The 19674-nt window shown below is 46.0% G+C and overlaps 1 protein-coding gene across 4 annotated transcripts in view; it reads right to left on the bottom strand.

The window, feature by feature from the left end:
- tnrc6c2 (trinucleotide repeat containing adaptor 6C2) overlaps positions 1-3321 on the bottom strand; it is an 80037-nt gene extending 76716 nt beyond the window's left edge. For 2 of the 4 annotated variants that reach the window (XM_036949496.2, XM_036949497.2), the window contains exon 1: positions 2477-3321. The gene's annotated coding sequence lies outside the window, so the exon portion shown is untranslated. The remainder of the gene's footprint in view (positions 1-2476) is intronic. The other 2 variants (XM_090204661.1, XM_090204662.1) reach the window with 1 other exon arrangement.
- Positions 3322-19674: the final 16353 nt, after the last annotated feature.

Genomic DNA, 19674 nt, shown 5'->3' with positions numbered 1-19674 from the left:
TGAGATCAGTGTGGGATGTGGATGGATAGACTGAGGCAAATAACACCCTGTGGGTTTGCCTACTCTGCTCATGATGTTTTGTCTGCAAGGCTGTTGAGGACATCGATGGAGATAATCCAAAACGGCTTGTGTTCTTACATCCGCCTCAGGCAGCCTTCACTCTAATTTCAAACAAATGATCCTTCTGAACAGGAGATAAGGAAGGGTTTTGGTGTAGTGTTGCTAGGCAGCCATCCCTCGGCTCCTTTACAAGACTCTAATCAAAACAAACGTGTCGTAATCAGTCCGGGAATGAAACAGCTCCCTCTCCAGTTCCATGCATATTTCATTCCCTAAGCACAGCTCTACATTGTTTTACAACATCTATCAAAACTGTCAAGTCAAATATTTTAATAAAGAATGCTTTTTTTCATTAAAAAATAAATACAAATTGTAACGGAAGGCAAAACAATACCTGTAGGTTACAGGAATGTCATAAGTAGCCAACATCCTCATCATGTTAATACAACATGCCAAGTCAGTCCCTACACTGCCCCTTCCATCCCCATTGCCCCATCACCTGCTGTTGTCTGGAGAGGGTAATGTGTCCACATGTCTCCAATCCCAAACAGTTTATGCATATATTATGACTTTTTTTATTTTTGGTCTTCGGCGAGGGTTTTTCCCAGCTGTTCGCAGAGCCGAAGTCTACGCCCCATCGCCGGCCATTGGTCAACAGTAGGGATACTTCAAATAAGTGTCTGTTGTCCATAAACAATGTTCAAAAAACACTTGAGAAATACTGCACCAAACATCTTAGATGTCAAATTAAAGTGACTAAGTGTTGAGTTATCCTAGATTAATTTGAGTATTTTAAGGAATTGTATACTGGTTAAGGCATCTCCAAATGGACAAAGAGTACTATTGTAGCCTTTTCTCATTTTTCAAGAGAAGGTCTTTTAAGGGAGTATGCGAGCAAACTCGTTCAGCCAGCTGAACCAAAGCATGCAGAAACCTTAAGCCACCAAACAGTATGGCAACCGACATAACTCCCCTTCACCAGCGACTGGCTTTCTCCCCACCCCCTTTTCACTTCCACTGAGTACATACAGACCCCTAAAACGTATTTACAATTTTCCCATCCCCTCCCCCTTGTATGCCCCCACCAGGGGGGGTTGAACAGGGTTGGCGAAGGAGGGGGGTGCCCGTCCCCCTGACCCTGGGGGAGAGGAAGGTTGCTGGGGTGGAGGGTTCAGGGGCTGTCAGCTGGGCTGAGGCGTTGCAGGGTGGAGGGAGAGGGGAGGGACCTTTACGAACTGATTAAGAACTGCAGCGCATTAACCAACTGGCAGCCAGAGCCTTCAGCTTGACATTAATGGTCACACTCCTCCCGGTAAGTACGTTAAGCATACTATATACCCACCATGTTCCCCCACTCCCGGTCTTTCTCACTGCTCGCTATGCATTTCATTATTGCCCCACTGGTGTCTGACGATTGAGATAAGATGGGGGGGTGGGGACTACAGGATCTACTCCACCACTTTGGTATGGGAGGATGCATACGGATAGCATGGGGAAAGCGACAGTTCAATCACAACTCATACCTTCCTCTACTGTATGAAAAGGGGGTAGTGATGTCTAACAAATAAACAAACACTGCCCAGTGCAGTCCACATTATTGTAGCAATTTGATGGAATGTAATCAGAGGAATAACAATGAATGGTCTCAAATGTTATGGTGTGTGTGGTCTGCCTTTAGCCTACATTTCAAGATCAATATGACACAATCAACTGACTTATGACATGGAAAGTATTCCCACTTCAAGAAAAGCTGCTCTGTTCCTACAACACACATGTATTCGCTAGAATCATGAGAGCCAGTCAATTCCAGTGTCATTTCAACCCGCGCTAAACCGACCACTAATTAGATTATGATATAATCTGCCTCTGGTGTTCCTGGTTTGCGATTCTGAACACAAAACCCTCGTGCATTTACATCCAAACCCATGGCTAAATCATGGTTTGTATTTTAGAGGAGGCAACCCCTGTCAATAACAGCTAACGTTACTAACGATTTCTCATCAAATTCTTTATAACCGTGAAACTATGATGATCAGCAATGCGCGTTACCCTTGTAGTTATATTTATAACTTCAGCTTGTTGGCATCAAGTCTTATCAGCCTAGCTACTATCATTGACATTGGCTCGTTGACTGTAAAGCAAAAATAAATACTGACTCGGCTCAGTGTAATGTCATGGTGGTAGGAATTTAACTTGCCATCTAACATAGCTGACGTTACCCTTTCCCATAATGTATTGCTATAAATCATCAGCTAATACAAGCTAGTAAATAAAAGCAACGTAACTATGAAAACTGGAACAGTAGAAAAACACTAACGGTAGTGTTAGTGCTCGAGTCACATAATAATAGAACGCAATGTATGTGGCGGCTTGTCAAACAAGCTGTGGTTTTGGATATCAATAAAGTATTCCTTACCTTGCGTAATAACACGTTGAGCTTTGGCAGCTTTCAATACAGAGTTGGTGCATGAAAGAGAACGATGCAGAAAAGCATTCTGCTGTGCCTTTTCCGAAAAATACCCGTAAATTACAAATCAGGAATTCAGTCTTCGCAGTTATCCAGCTAGCTAGCATTAGCCAAGTGCAGCTCTCTTGCTGCAGGGGCTTACTGACTGACTGGATAACTGTTTGAGCAGCTTAATAACAAAAATACCGAGATCGATACTTGAAATACACACAGTAAGAAATTTGTATTTTAGCGCAACGATGCACTAAAAGTAAAATTTTCGAAACAAAAAAAACATGCTAAACGTAAGTATCACGATATAGAAACAAAAGCAACAAAACGAAAAAGCAAGAGAAACAATTCCGACTCAAAAAGTAGCGGAGTTAACGTTGGCTAGTTGGCATTAGTCATCGACTGTTGTAAGGAGTAATTTGCAAATGAAAGAAAATAGGCAGATTTCAGTAAATTGTCGACGAAAATGGCTAGCTAGCTAGGAAACTTGGGTTAAAGTGCAAAATGAAATTATTTGTGTTTAGGCCGCTAGCTGAGGAGCTAGCAGGTTAGCAACAACATCTGACCGACGACCTTGCTACTACGAATGCAAATTGAAAAACGAATCCAAGAAAATACATTCTCGAAAAATCCAAATGTAGGAGTGGACAGTCATAATGCGTTCAGTGAGCTCTCATTGACAGCGTTCTTGCAGCCATTTTGTTCAAACTAAAACCGCTCGCTCTCTCCTCTGAGCAGAAATAATGTAGGAAGTGGCCCCCATGCCCAAGCAGCCAATCCACGTGATCTCCCACTAACAACACAGCATGATCCAGCCCCGTCGTACCCTTGACAATAGCAGTCTGATTTTCTCATTAGAATAAATGATGGACAGGCAGATAGAGGCTGATAAAATAGTGCATGTCTTATTTGCAGCCTACCTTGGGCACTCTTCAGTTGCATATGTGTGGTAATCACTACCATATAGGTTATTTCTGTAGGCCATGTACATCATCAATACGTTTATATTTATGGCAATGCAAAATAACACATTGAGTTCTGTGAATAAAAGGCTAAATAGTTTCAGTAATGTATCAACATAGTATGTGATTAGTTTGCAAATTAGAAGTTTATGCTAGAAGAATACATATTTTTACAAGGGCCCTTGATTCTATCACATAACCTTCCTCAAAATCTTGAAGTCCACCAAGAAGGAGCATATTTAAATTCCAGACTAATTAACAATTGATTGATGAAGGACGACTATTCCCCTTGTTCTGCTTCTCAGATTCAAGAAAGGATTCTGGCCCCAACTCATTCTCAATGCCTCTTTTCTTATGGAAATGACCATGCATTGTGCAGCATGCACACAGTGAGAATAGGTCAAAGTTGTGGTCCACAAGGGGGGGACTGACCAGTGAGAACAGCCTAGCCTAGACTGCACAGCCCCATAGATCACAGCAGAGACTGTCAATGAGAAAGCCAGAGGCCAGACAAAGTTTCTTCCTATTCAAGGCAAGCTGCCCAAAGCTATTGCGGAATTCAACTCTAGCTGAATGGGGAAAACAGCTGTTTAAACTTGGGGGTTAAAGGAGGTGAGCAAAGAAGGCTGCATTCCTTGGAGTTTGCATGTGATAACAAACTTGTAATACTACCACACACACAGTGAGCTCCAAAAGTACAACTATGAGGTTAAAATACAGACTGTCAGCTTTAATTTGAGTGTATGTTCATCCATATTGGGTGAACAGTTTAGAAATTACAACCCTTTTTGTACATAGTCCCCCCATTTTTGGGGACCAAATGTATTCTGGCAAATTCACTTATATGTGTATTAAAGTAGTAAAAAGTTAAGTATTTGGTCCGATATTCATAGCACGCAATGACTACATACATCAAGCTTGTGACTACACATTTGTTGGATGCATTTGCTGTTTGTTTTCGTTATGTTTAAGATTATTTTGTGCCCAATAGAAATGTATTGTAAATCATGTATTGTGTCATTTTAGAATCACTTTTATTGTAAATAAGAATATAATATTTTCTAAACACTTCTATATTAATGTGGATTCTACCATGATAATGGGGATGCCACCATGAATCCTGAATTAATTGTGAATAATGATGAGTGAGAAAGTTAGGGGCACAAATATCCTACCCCCAAGACATGCTAACCTCTCACCATTACAATAACAGGGGAGATTAGCATTTGGGGGCGTAGATAATTAGCATTATGATATTTGTGTTGGCGTAGACGCAAAAAAAAAAGAAAACAGTGTCACTGTCCCAATAGCAATGCCATCCAGGCAGGCTAATGCAGAACTAACATCCACGTTTGCACAACTCTCATCACCAATTCTGTGACCTCACAAGTCATTAGTGCACTTTAAAAAGAGAGATGGAGATCTATGCCCCCACATAGGACACCATCACATCTCCCACTGTAACAGTGAGTGGCAAATAGATGGACGTGAATAAAGGGAAGAACAAAAGAGTAAACAATTGACATCTATTCTGAGTTTACATCCTAAATGGCACCTTTTTCCATACATAGTGCACTACTTTTGACCAGAGCCAGTCAAAAGTAGTGCACTACATAGGGAATAGGGTGCCATTCGGGACAATACTTAATCAGTGACGCTATTTTTTTTAGGTGTCTCGTATTATTCTTTGACTTGGGCCAATTTCCCTAATTGCTTTCACATTTAAGCTAGCCGTCTGATGGAGTGGCGGCAATGAGAAAGGTCTGGTTGATATTCTGATAAGAGGAAATGCAGACGTGAGGCGAGGCGGACGGACTGCGGCGCTGGCAATCACTCACTTTCTCCTCTCTTCTGCTCTCCTGGGATACTCCTCTCCTCCGTCTTTCCCTTTCTTTCTTTTCTTCGTTTAAGCGCCCTGTGCTCATGTCTTTTGTTTTAATTCCAGTTCAATCATGAGTGCGTTCCACAGAAGGTTTTAATTTCATGCCTGCCGTAAGATCTTGCTAGCAGAGAGACACTCCCACACACAAGTTACTGTATATCTGCGCACACACACTATTGTGGCTACATGTATATCTGATGCATGTGCTTTGGCAACAGTTTAACATTTTATACTTTAAGCATGCTTGCCATGAGGGGAAGTATCACTCCCTTCAGAAACATTTATAGACAGTCAAAACTGAGACAGACACAAAATCAGGAACCAATTGTACAAAGCGAATATCAAGAGGTTCGGCATTTCTTTAAGAAACAGACGGACATATTCCATGTGTTATGATGATGAAGAATACTAGCCTGGTCCCAGATCTGTTTGTGCTGTCTTGCCAACTCCTATGGTCATTGGCGAGCTTAACATTGAAGTTGTCAAGCCCGCAGAAACAGATCTTGAACCAGGTCAGAAGAATAGTACATCTACATGACAATCCAGCTTTTCCAACAGTCTACAATTTATCAGTTCTCATAACACTAAAGACCCTCTCCCAATTTCAGTTTATTGCCTTATCTTGTGGAATTAGGAATTAACAAAATAAATATGACCGGGTGAGAAGCCAAACAATTCACTGAACGATGAGCCAAAAAGTGGATCTTTGCTTAGACTCCCTCCCTTGTCATTACGTCTGAAAATGGCACCCTATTCCATATATAGTGCACTACTTAGTATTGTAACTAATGCACTATATGCAGTAGACAGGGAACCCATCACTGGTTCCCTGTCTGGTGCAGAATGATAGATGATAGGCCAGGTTTTTGGTATTGATCATGAGTCCTGAATCCTCCAGTCTGGAGATTATGCCTAGGAGTAATCAAAATGCAGACAGTGGCTGCCGCTCCGTTCAAAGTGACATTTCCAAAGGTATGACTTGACGTATGCTAAATGCTCCACTGATGATAATTCTGACATGGGAGTACCAAGAGACAACAACCAAAGTAGAGCCTGAGTGTCCCCAACTCTGCTGTTTTCACCCTACTGAATAGACAGGTGACTATCAACGCTCCACGCACCAATAATACAAACCAAAACATAATTACACGCCGCTACAGATTCATTTAGCAATCTATAATTTGTGAAACTAGTACATTTTATTTTACTGTATTAGTGGTAGGGCTGTCATATTACCAATACTGCCATCTTCTCTGAGGGCCATACCATTGTAATGCGAGAAGAGGGGCTTTAGAAAGCATATTGCCATACCCATCAGGTGGACAGAGCCTTTTTTTTTATTATAGCCTTGTAAACATTACAGTGAATTACCCAGAGAACAAGGCCAATAAAATCTGTGAAAGAGAGCGAGAGGAATAGAATCGGAATTAGAGAGAGAGGCAGAGCCTGTTCACCAGTGCAGTGTGTAGTGGACCTTGGCCACAGAGTGACTGATTCACTTTCTATACAGGGGACAACAAACAAGCAGAGCTTCTACAGAATAGCCGGTTACAGCAGCAGGCCTGGGGTACTGTATCGACTGAGGGAGGGTTGTGTGTGTGTGTGTGTGTATGAGTGTGTGTTGTAGTGCTGGTGGTTTGTTATATGGGCCGAGAGGAGAGTGGAGCAGTGCGGTGCAGTAGGACAGCGTTTCTGAGCTGTGGTAATTTCCCCCGAGAGTACTGGCCAGGGAGAGGGAGGAGAAGGAGGGAGGAGTGGAAGAGGAAGAGGAAAGGAGGGAGGAAGAGAGAGTGTGTTCAGAAATAATGAGGCCTGATACAAACAGCATAGACGGGAGTAATGGAAAGAGTGGCGAAAGAGAGGAAAGGAAGATTCATCCAACGCACAGCATCATTAAAAACTCTTTTTAAGCTTTATTTTTGGGACCACTCCTGTCAACACATTTAATAAGCCCATTTCTATTATCCTTTCCAACGTGTCATTTTTATCAATAAGCATTTTAAGAGCCCCATTGCTTTTGTTGCTAATTCCATCTATTAATTACACTTCAGGTTTACTGATGACCTTGCTTATTTTGTTGTTCGTGGTGCCCCTGAATATTAGCATACATTAAGCCCAGCTTATCTTTCATCCCCAAAGAATAGCCGTTTGCATATTGTTTTGTGTGTGTGTGTGTGTGTACATGTGAATGTGTGTATACCGTTCTGTTTGTGTGTGTGTGTGTGTGTGTGTGTGTGTGTGTGTGTGTGTACAGTGCTTGACTTGGGCAGGAGCTCACCGGAACAGAGTACCGGCAACTTATTTTCTACTTCTAGAGCTCCTGTTCCTCTCATAGAATATTAGCTCAAAAGTATTGTGGAGCACCTACACCTAAATATAAACAGTACCGGCACCCAAAATTAGTACCGGAACCTATTTCAGTCATAGTTAAGCACTGTGTGTGTGTGTGTGTGTGTTTGTGTGCATACATTAACGTATACATGGGTATTTTCCCCCGCCCTCTCCACAAATTAATTAAAGGGAATAAGACCTGCGTGGATTTTATGGTGTTTTGGGAACCGCCTGGCTAATCAGATTTATTGCACACTTAAGCTTAATTAATTGCCTTTATGGATTCAAATGAATAATGAAGTGCTAACAAGCGTTGTTTCTGTTTCATCAACCTGCAGAGAGGCAAGCCGCTGGAACGATGATAATGACCTGGGGATGGGACAGGAGAGCTGTCAATCAACTAAGGTTCAACTCAACAATATCTACTCTTACTGTGTAGAATGCCGTGTTCCTCTAACTACCAATGAAATTAGCCAAATGTAGCCTATTAGATGTATTTCAAATGGGGTTGGAATAATTAGTTTAGTATGCAAATATGGCTTCTGGTTCAGAAATCTATGATTATAGGAATAGACAACTGATTCAACCACTAACAGATTTACAACAGAGGGGAAAATTAAGTGTGTGTGTCTGCACGCACGCTCTACGTCTTTGTCCTCATTGGACTCCCCCATACGGTCCAAGCTTTCTATTAGAAAAGGTGGCACTTGTTCAATGAAAGCCAATGTGTATTACTGTGTATTACTACCTGGGCCTCCACAAACAGACAACATATCCTAACCTTCATATGATCTACCACCAGATCAATAGCATCATCATTGCAGAGGACTGTCCACAGATTAAACCCAGCCAGGGCTCTGGCACGCACGCACGCACACACACCTTCCCCCAGCAGGGCCCCATCGTCTTCGATCAGCCTGTATTGACTGACACAGAGCCACAGAACTGCCGTGTGTATAGTACACACACACACACACACACACACACACACACACACACACACACACACACACACACACACACACACACACACAGCTGTTGACTTTAATTTTCACTGGCTGCCTGGCTGGTGTGGAGATTACTGGGGGGGAGAGAGAGTGTGGGTGTTTTGGAATAGGAGCGATGGCTTGACCTTTGACTTGAGAGCACATACTGTACACAATGTTGGTGGGACATGCTGTGGTTTCACATTAGCTGGCAGAGTCACAATGTTATGGCTATGGATGGAAATCATATTACACACACACACACACACACACACACAACGACAAACCACATCTCCATAAACATGCACCCACACACAAACAAAACAACAATGCGAGGAACAAGCAAATCAATAACAACACGGCTTTTATCGCCGAAAGGCAGCCGAATCATTCCATCTCCCATGTAAATGTAGGTGGCATATCCAAAGGCTAGGGCTGATATTTAGGAGTCCATTAACAGAGGTCTGAGATGGGTTAATTCACTGTTTGCAGCACCGGGAACCCCAGGGCCTCAGGGCACAGAGAGAGAAGGGAGGGATGCAGAGAAGATGGAGGGGGTAGGGTGTTGGTTGGGCGTTGGGCATTGGAGAGGGGTTTGTGTTGAGCAATATCATCCCTTTCCCCTCTTTCTCTCTTTGCCTCTGCCCACCGCCGCGTCATTTTGATTAATGCTGCTTTCCTTTGAGGTCACAGGAATAGTGGGAACTCACCCCCCCCCCCCCCCACTGGAGGGGGGTAACGGCGGCATAATTCCCTCCCTGGTGAAAGCTGTGCTCTCTCCACGGCGGCTGTGGCTCTAATCTGAAATGTGATCAAAACTGTCCGTAATGCAATGTGTTTCAAGAGGCTAGAGAGAGATGGAGGGAGTGGAGGAGGGAGGAGTCCTGGAAGGGGTTGTTGGGGCACACACTGATGCTCAGATATATAAATATACAGTACCAGTCAAAAGTTGGGACACACAATACTCATTCAAGGGTTTTTCTTTATTTGTACTATTTTCGATATTGTAGAATAATAGTGAAGACAGAAAAACTATGAAATAACACATGGAATCATGTAGTAATCAAAAAAGTGTTAAACAAATCAAAATATATTTTATATTTGAGATTCTTCAAAGTAGCCACCCTTTGCCTTGATGACAGCTGTGCACACTCTTTACATTTCAATTAACAGGTGTGCCTTGGTAAAAGTTACATTTGTGGAATGTCTTTCCTTCTTAATTCGTTTGAGCCAACCAGCTGTGTTATGACAAGGTAGGGGTGGTATACAGAAGATAGCCCTATTTGGTAAAAGACCAAGTCCATATTATAGCAGGAACAGCTCAAATATGCAAAGAGAAACGACAGTCCATCGTTACTTTAAGACATGAAGGTCAGTCAATGCAGAACATTTCAAGAACTTTTAAAGTTTCTTCAAGTGCAGTCGCAAAAACCATCAAGCGCTATGATGAAACTGGCTCTCATGAGGACAGCCACAGGAAAGGAAGACCCAGAGTTGCATAACCCCAGTATATCGTGGACAGAGAGCAGGTTGTTGGGTTGGTCGCAGGATTGTCAGGGAGCGGTGTCTCTCTGTGTCAATATGTGCCACTTCCGTAGAAGGTTCGGACCGGGCCACCCACGTCCCTATCCCGGAGGAGTACCGGGACCTACAAGTGGACTTTTCGAAGACTCGTGCCACGTGCCTGCCCCTTCATCGCCCAATCAATCTACTGTCTGGTTCTACCCTCCCACGGGGGCACATTTACCCTCTCTCGCATGCAGAGACCGAAGCCATGGAGGCCTACGTCCAGGAGGCGCTGGCCGAGGGATTCATCCGTCCGTCCATCTCTCCGGCCACCTCCAGCTTATTTTTCGTGAAGAAGGAGGGGGGTCTGCACCCCTGTATCGATTACCGGACATTACCGAATAAGGCTAGTATTAAATTCAGTTATCCCGCCTCTCATAACCACTGTGATCGAACAGATGCACGGTGCTAAGTACTTTACTAAATTGGATTTACGCAGTGCCTACAACCTGGTGCACATCAGAGAGGGGGATGAATGGGAGACCGCCTTCAGCACCAGCACCGGGTACTACAAATACAGGGTAATGCCCTACGGCCTGACAAATGCACCCTCTGTTTTTCAATCATTAATTAATGAGGTGTTTAGAGACATGTTGGGTCGCTGTGTAGTAGTGTACATAGACAACATCTTGGTGTACTCCACTACACGCGAGCAACATGTCTCTCATGTCAAGTCCGTTTTGGGGAGGCTGATAGGGAATCACCTGAACGCCAAGGCGGAGAAGTGTCTTTTCTTTCCGCAGGCGGTCTCCTTCCTGGGCTATTGGATATCCACCACGGTAAGTGGAGATGGAAGAGCAGAGGGTCAGTGCAGTACGGTCGCGGCCTGTTCCATCCCACATCAAGGTGGTGCAGCGCTTCCTTGGTTTTGTGAACTATTTCAGGCTCTTCATTAGGGGTTTCAGCACAGTGGTGGACCCTCTCACCTCCCTCCTGAAGGGAGGTCCTCGACAGCTGCGCTGGACTGGGGAGGCCAACGAAGCCTTCCGTTTTACTAACGCACCTGTTCTGGCTCACCCTGACCTGTCTCTGTCCATCGTGGAGGTGGACGCCTCCGAGGTTCTCCCAACACAATGGATTGCCGCCTAAGCTCTATCCATGCGCCTTCTACTCAAGGAAGCTGTCTCCTGCGGAGTGGAATTATGACATAGGGGATCATGAGTTGTTGGCTGTCAAGAAGGCGCTGAAAGCATGGCGGCACTGGCTGGAGGGTGCTAAACACCCATTCATTGTCTGGACGGATCACAGGAACTTGGAGTACATTCAAGCAGAGAAGAGGCTGAAACCGCATCAGGCCAGGTGGGCCCTATTCTTCAGGCCAGGTTTGACTTTACCCTCTCCTACTGGCCGGGATCAAAGACTGTTAAGGCCGATGCTTTGTCCCGGGTGCATGACACAGAGGATCGGAAGGAGAAAGTGACGCCCATTATTCTCCTGAACCACATTATGGATCCTGTCGTGTGGAATGTGGATGCGCCATCAGTCGAGCCCTGCGACAGGAGCCCTAACCTGCCAACTCTCCCGAGGGGCGTACCTACGTGCCCTCTGATGTGTAGGACCGTCTCCTCGCCTGGGCACACACAGCACCTGTGTCGGGGCACCCGGGTATAGCCTGTACTATCGACTGTCTCTCTGCCAAGTACTGGTGGTCCACCTTGGCCCAGGACATCCGGGCTTACTTCTCTTCCTGATCTGAGCACAGAGCAAGACAACTAGACACCTCCCCTATGGCAAACTCCACCCGCTGCTGGTTCCAAAACAACCCTGGTCCCATCTCCCAGTGGACTTTGTCACAGACCTTCCCCCCTCAGAGGGGTAAACCGCCATCCTGGTCATTGTGGGCCAGTTTTCCAAAGCCTGACGTTTGATTCCTCTGACTGGTCTCCCTACGGCCCTGCAGATGGCGGAGGCTCTCTTCTCTTCTCTCACGGGATCCCAGAGGACATCGTGTCTGTGGTCCTCAGTTCACCTGCCATGTCTAGATGACCTGGGGGGTCACAGTCAGCCTCACCTCCAGGGTACTGTCCCCAATCAAATGGGCAAGTGGAAAGGGTAAATCAGGAACTGGATAGGTACCGTCGTAGTTACAATCAGGACCAGCCGGGGGAGTGGGCTGCGTTTCTGCCTCCTTCACTAACCTCACACCCTTTCATTGTGTTCGAGGCTATCAGCCGGCCCTGGCACCGGAGTCAGATCGAGGCTCCTGTGGTGGCTGATTGGTTCCGACCTGTCTCCAGCGCATCGAAGTGTGGCCATAGTCTTTCACTCTGGTGACTGGGTCTGACTTTCTACGATGGACCTGCCCCTCCGCCTGCCCTGCCGGAAGCTAAGCCCGCAGTTTGTGGGGCCGTTCAGTCCTAAGTCCTAAGGAGAGTCAATGAGGTGACGTACAGATTACAGCTCCCCGTCAATTACCGTATCTCACCCTCATTTCATGTATCTCTCCTCAGGCCGGTGGCAGCTAGTCCCTTGGCTAGTGCTGGCCCCGGCGTACTCTGTCCGCAGCCTGTTGTACTCACAGCGCCATGGGGGCTTCTCCAGTACCTGTTCGACTGGGAGGGGTATGGTCCCGAAGAGCGGTGCTGGATTCCGACGTGGGACGTTCTGGATCGTTCAGCCTTCGCTTTGGCTCCCCCTCCTGTCCAGCTCAAGTGTAAGCATCACCGGCCTTCTAGCTGCTGCCGAACTTACTGCCGAACCTAACGCCCTTCACTCATCAACCCCGGACTTGTCGCGTCATCATTACATACACTTAGTTCCAATCCCCACTCTATCACTGTATATATACTCCCTCTGCCATTTGTCTTTGTTGGTCATTGTAAACTTGTCATTGTGTTACTTGTTTTCCTGAGAGGAATCTCTCCTACTATTTCCTGAGCACTTTATATTTTGCACTTTGGGTTCACCCTGTGCCTTTTTGTTTATGAAGATATATTTTGAGCACAACAACGTTTGGGTTTCGTTCCTCTTTATTTTTATAAACCTTTATTTAACTAGGCAGGTCAGTTAAGAACAAAGTTTTATGTTCAATGAAGGCCTAGGAACAGGGCAGAACGACAGGAAAGAACGACAGATTTTTACCTTGTCAGCTCGGGATTTGATCTTGCAACCTTTCAGTTACTAGTCCAACGCTCTAACCACTAGGCTACCTTAACGTCATGTTCTATGGAGTTTAAATAAATTCAGTAGTTCTAAACCTGCGACTGCCTCCAGTCTACTCCTCTCTGCACCAGTGACAAATAGACTCCCAAAGACACATACTGACACACACAAATACAAACACACATACTGTACATCATAAATGGACACTGACACATCAGCATTCTATGTTTGTTTCAAAGCCACAACACGAGTCCTCCTCCTCCTTTCTCATACCCATTCCCAGATGACTACCAGAGTGATGTCACAATCTTATGAATAGAGATGTGTTGGCTTGGCTCTGTCACCATGCTTCCGTTGGCCATAGCAGCTCTTCGCCACCGATGCCCCAGTCGGTTTCAGTCTGCCCCGGCTTGGCACAGACCTCATAGGATACATTCCAAATGGCAACCTACTCCCTATATAGTCCAGAACCCTATGGGCCCTGGTCAAAGGTAGTGCACTATAAAGGGAATAGGGTGCAATTTGGGACGCAGCCATAGACCAGACTGGAGCACGGGAGAGTGTGCCAGCCTGATTAACTCCATCATTATCACAGCACATGTTAGTACAGCAGACGCCCTCTGCTCTCTCCGTCTGCTCTGAATTCAATACTGTTCCATCAGAGAAGCATGGAGCTCTATGGCCTACGGACTATTTGAAAGCCCATTAGAGACATAGCTTCAGAAAGAGGGCATATAGGTTATGTGAGTCAGTAGTGTGTGTGTGTGTGTGCGACTCTTGCATGCGTTTGATGTGTACGTGTGTTTTTTGTGTGTGTGAGGGGGTCAGTGGCCAGTGCAGTGAACCGCAGGCCTGACCAACCAAGATGGCCGCCTCCGACTTTGGTCAAAGGAGAAGCCTGTAATCTCAGCCTGGAAGCCAGTCCTGCTGTGCACCATCAATTTGTCTCTCACTTCTTTCTCCCCCTCCCCCTCTCGCCTTTCTTCTCTCCCTGCTCCCTTTTTCCAGTCGGCAAGCACACACACACACACACACACACACACACACACACACACACACACACACACACACTCCGGATCGTCATGAATCTTTCATGGCATCACTCTGTATAATCCCTGAGGCGTGCTCCCCCGAGACCCACACACACCCCGCCTCCATCACCTTATGCCAGGCGAGAGAGAGGGAGGGAGGGATGTCGAGAGAGAAAGAGATGGGGAAAAGGCGAGAGGGAGAGAAGGGGGAGAAGGGCGGGAAAGCGAGAGTGACGGAAAGGGGAAGGGAAGATAGATGGAGAGGGGGAGATGGAGAGGGAGGGAAGTGAGAGCGAGAGAGAGAGAGGGGTAGTCAAAGACAAATTGTAGGTGTGCAGAAGTACGGGCTTCACAGGGGTCTGAATCCACCACACCTTGGACCAAAGAGAGCGACTGGCTGATGAAAGGAGGAGGAGATAACAAAAGAAAGGTTGGTTCTTTTCTTTCGTGCTCCAGGCATCAGTGCAAAGTCAATTGGCTGAGGCATGGTCTGAGCAAAGCACTGCTGAAGGTATCGATCCCTATGATAATAAAAGGAGCTGTGTGTGTGTGTGGTGTGATTAAAAACGTACACATGTACTTAATATGTATTGTGTAATGAATGTGTAACTTATACTACGTAATACAAGCTTAATAAATTCAGCTTAATAAATGCTGAATATTTTAACCTCGTCACATAATTAACGTCATATAATACATGCAGAGTATGCTTAAATGCTTAGTAGTAGATGTATTCCGGTGCACTGGGTTTTTGAGAGAGAAAGTATCTTGGGGACATATGTCAAAGTGGGAGCAGCAATGCACCCTGGGAGAGATGAGGTCTAGTGTGTGTGTGATGTATTCATGGTAGGGGGAGGGATGGATTAGACGCGTTAATTATGAGGAAAAACACACGGGAGGCGTCAAGGCATGGAGAATATCTCCTCACAGCCCAGATGAGCTTATTACGCCTCCTGATTTACACTGACGCTGATTAAGAAGGCTGTCCAGAAGTGAAAGTATGTGTGATAAAATGATAGAAAGAGGTCATTCCTCGACTGAGGTTGCAAAGTCCCCATACATGCAGACATAAAGAAAGAGAGAGAAAGAAATAAAGAGAGAGATAGAAAGAAATTAAGAAAGAGAGAGAGAAAGAAAGAGAGAAAGAAAGAAAGAAAGAAAGAAAGAAAGAAAGAAAGAAAGAGAGAGAGAGAGAGAGAGAGAGAGAGAGAGAGAGAGAATGTCATTACGCTGCTGAGGTTACAAGGTCACAATATACAGTATGTGCCATATATACTCAAGACATAAGGCACCCCTCTCACCTTAAAGGAGAAGGGTACACTTCAAGGTCTTTGGTAAACAGGTTAGATAAAGGGTAATGTGTGTGTGTAGTAAATACCAGTGCATTTGGAGGGTCAAAAGTAGTGCACTATATAGGGAAAAGGGTGCCATTTGAGGTGCATACTAAGAGGTCAGTAATGTGTCCCTGCTGGACCTCTGCCCTTCTTTCCATTACGGCTCCCACAAATCCTGCTGTATTAAACATAGCAGAGGCTCTTTGCACATCACACACACACACGGCTCTGCCATGCGCTCTGTGTTTGAGCACCACCTACGAAATGCAATTAGGGTGAGTTATGGCCAGGCTGTAGTTGTGGGGGAAGGGGGAGGGAGCGGAGGCTAGGGGGTGAGAGGAGGGTGCATCCCCTCAGCAGCACAGCAACAACCTCACCCTCTGCAGCCCAGCCCAGTCAGCCAGCCGGTAAGCCAGCCAGCCATCTATGGTCCTTCCAGTCAGTCAGTCAGTCAATCAGCAGCTCCTTGGCAAGCGGAGAGAGGGGGCAAATGGAGGGGGCAATGCCAATTTCACGCCTCCGCTCCTGCCTCTTCCAGGTGCACGTTGCCTGCCTCGCTCGCTTCAAAACCTCCCTATCCTATCACCCTTCCTCCACTGACTACACCCTCTCTCTCCCTCCCTCCCTCCATCCCCTCCTCCCCCGGTCAGAGAGTGAGAGCGCGGTGGCATGGGCATCCATCTCCAGATAATAACCCAGCTGCATAATAACCCGCCGCCCGCCACATCTGAGTTGCCGAGGAGGAATAAAAAAAGAAACATTTAGCATCAGCTAGCAGCAGCATGACAAACCACGTCCCCTTTTAGCAGCTCTGCAGCGATGCCTCGCTACGAGATGACAAATGCCTCGCTGTAGTCGCTAGTACATACCCAGTACAAGGACAAAAGGAGGGCATAAAAACGCCTTTATTTGCATGCGTAAAGGTAACATTTGTTTACCATTTGCGCAACACGGCACCAGATTGAAGCGCCTGCTAATTAGCCGTAATTGCTCAACAATAGAATCAGCAATTAATGTGAGATGCAGATGTACATTGACATATTCCCACCTGTGCAAATGTCAAAAATGCATTATTAAATGCCTGCTGTGGCTACCGCTATCTAAACAGTCATTAACATCAGTTGCTAACGTGTGTATCTTGTAGCTGTCCGCACGCGTAACACACACGGTGAAACACACTACAGGACTGCAATACGTTCTCTTCTTCCCAGTAACATGGCAAACAACACCCCTGATGAGTTTTACCGCTGCTAATTGGTGGCAGCAGTTGGATTTTTAAAGGCAGGAGCCGGTGAGGGTTTCTCTTTTTAGTGGAACACGGTTTACAACCTCCACTGCAGAGCCATAGAGCAGAGATGCTTTTTTAGAGCAGAGATACTTTTGGTCAAAAGTAGTGCCCTAAATAGGGAATAGGTTACCATTTGGGAGTCAACCAGAGCCAGGGCTGCATGGCTGTCTTTGTTTGTACAGTAGCTCCTCCACGCAGTAACAGATCATCTCCACTGCTGCTCAGAACAACAGACTGCTGGCTAGCAGAGAGCCATGGTAGTCTAGCAAGAAGCCCCCTGAGGGAGAAGGATGGGGGGGTGGATGAAGGGTGATGAAGAGAGGGGTGGGGTAGAATGAGCAGTGTGGATGTCTGGGTGGCTGGGGTGGGTTGGATGGAAGGCTGATGAGGAGAGATGTGGGGTTAGAGTAGCATGGGGTGGGTCAGCTGCATGGTGGATGCATGGGGGTAAGGGTGATGGTTATGGTGGAGGTAGAACTGAGGAACAGGACGTATTCTGTTCAGCCAGACATGAGATGAACGCAGTCTTGTATAGACACCTCATTTGAGATAGAAGAACACAGGAGGTTGGTGTCACCTTAATTGGGGAAGATGGGCTTTTGGTAATGGCTGGAGCAGAATAAATGGAATGGTATCAAATACATCAAACATTGTTTGATGCAATTCCAACCACTCCATTCCAGCCATTATGATGAGCCGTCCTCCCGTCAGCAGTCTCATGTGGAGAGGGGGTACTGTATAGGGAGGGAGTTTGGGGGGAGGGGGGAAGGGGTTTGACAATTTAGAAATTGAGAGCGTCCCTCCCAATGCCATCAATGGGATTAAGCAGATACTTAATTAAGCAGATACCAAGATACTTTTATTGAACCAGGGGGACCAACTGAATCAGGGGACAAATTTCTTCCAGATTTTCTCACCATTATATCCATATGGTGCCTTGCCATTTTCCCCATGATTTAAGGGAAAGAGACAGTGTCACCTGTGCTTCCTCTCCGGCCTCTAGGGCACCAGGCTGCTCGTTATGGCGCACCCTTGTCATCATCGTTACATGCACCTGCGTGTCATCAGACTCACCTGGACTCACCTACCTTCCCTATATAAACTCAGCAAAAAAAAAAACGTCCTCTCACTGTCAACTGTGTCTATTTTCAGCAAACTTAACATGTGTAAATACTTGTATGAACATAACACGATTCAACAACTGAGACATAAACTGAACAAGTTCCACAGACATGTGACTGACAGAAATGGAATAATGTGTCCCTGAACTAACAGTAAGTATCTGGTGTGGCCACCAGCTGCATTAAGTACTGCAGTGGATCTCCTCCTCATGGACTGCACCAGATTAGCCAGTTCTTGCTGTGAGATGTTACCCCACTCTTCCACCAAGGCACCTGCAAGTTCCTGGACATTTCTGGGGGGAATGGCGCTAGCCCTCCCCCTCCGATCCAACAGGTCCCAGGCGTGGTCAATGGGATTGAGATCCGGGCTCTTCCCTGGCCATGGCAGAACACTGACATTCCTGTCTTGCAGGAAATCATGGACAGAATGAGCAGTATGGTTGGTGGCATTATCATGCTGGAGGGTCATGTCAGGATGAGCCTGCAGGAAGGGTACCACATGAGGGAGGAGGATGTCTACCTGTAACGCCCAGCGTTGAGATTGCCTGCAATGACAACAAGCTCAGTCAGATGATGCTGTGACACCGCCCCAGACCATGATGGACCCTCCAACTCCAAATCAATCCCGCTCCAGAGTACAGGCCTCGGTGTAACGCTCATTCCTTCAACGTTAAATGCAAATCTGACCATCACCCCTGGTGAGACAAAACCGCGACTCATCAGTGAAGAGCACTTTTTGCCAGTATTGTCTGGTCCAGCGACGGTGGGTTTGTGCCCATAGGCGACATTGTTGCAGGTGATGTCTGGTGAGGACCTGCCTTACAACAGGCCTACAAGCCCTCAGTCCAGCCTCTCTCAGTGGACAGTCTGAGCACTGATGGAGGGATTGTGCATTCCTGGTGTAACTCGGGCAGTTGTTGTTGCCATCCTGTACCTGTCCTACAGGTGTGATGTGCGGATGTACTGATCCTGTGCAGGTGTTATTATACGTGGTCTGCCACTGCGAGAACGATCAGCTGTCCATCCTGTCTCTCTGTAGCGCTGTCTCACAGTACGGACATTGCAGGCCACATCTGCAGTCCTCATGCCTCCTTGCAGCATGCCTAAGGCACGATCACGCAGATGAGCATGGACCCTGGGCATCTTTCTTTTGGTGTTTTTCAGAGTCAGTAGAAAGGCCTCTTTAGTGTCCTAAGTTTTCATAATTGTGACCTTAATTGCCTACCATCTGTAAGCTGTTAGTGTCTGAAAGACCGTTCCACAGGTGCATGTTCATTAATTATTTATGGTTAATAGAACAAGCATGTGAAACAGTGTTTAAACCCTTTACAATGAAGATCTGTGAAGTTATTTGGATTTTTACGGATTATCTTTGAAAGACCGGGTCCTGAAAAAGGGCCATTTCCTTTTTTGCTGAGTTTATGTAACGCCCTTTGGTTCCTTCCCCAGGCGTTATTGTTTCAGTTTTATGTCTGTGTGCTGTTAGTGTTTCTTGTTTTGTATTATGTTCCGTTTTGTTTATGAAAACACTCACTGCCTGAACTTGCCTCACG

Source organism: Oncorhynchus mykiss, chromosome 17 (genome assembly GCF_057628025.1).
Source record: "Oncorhynchus mykiss isolate SJ-2025 chromosome 17, ASM5762802v1, whole genome shotgun sequence".
NCBI lineage: Eukaryota > Metazoa > Chordata > Actinopteri > Salmoniformes > Salmonidae > Oncorhynchus > Oncorhynchus mykiss.
Note: the sequence above shows the minus strand (reverse complement) of the source record. Positions and strands in the feature narration are given on the sequence as shown.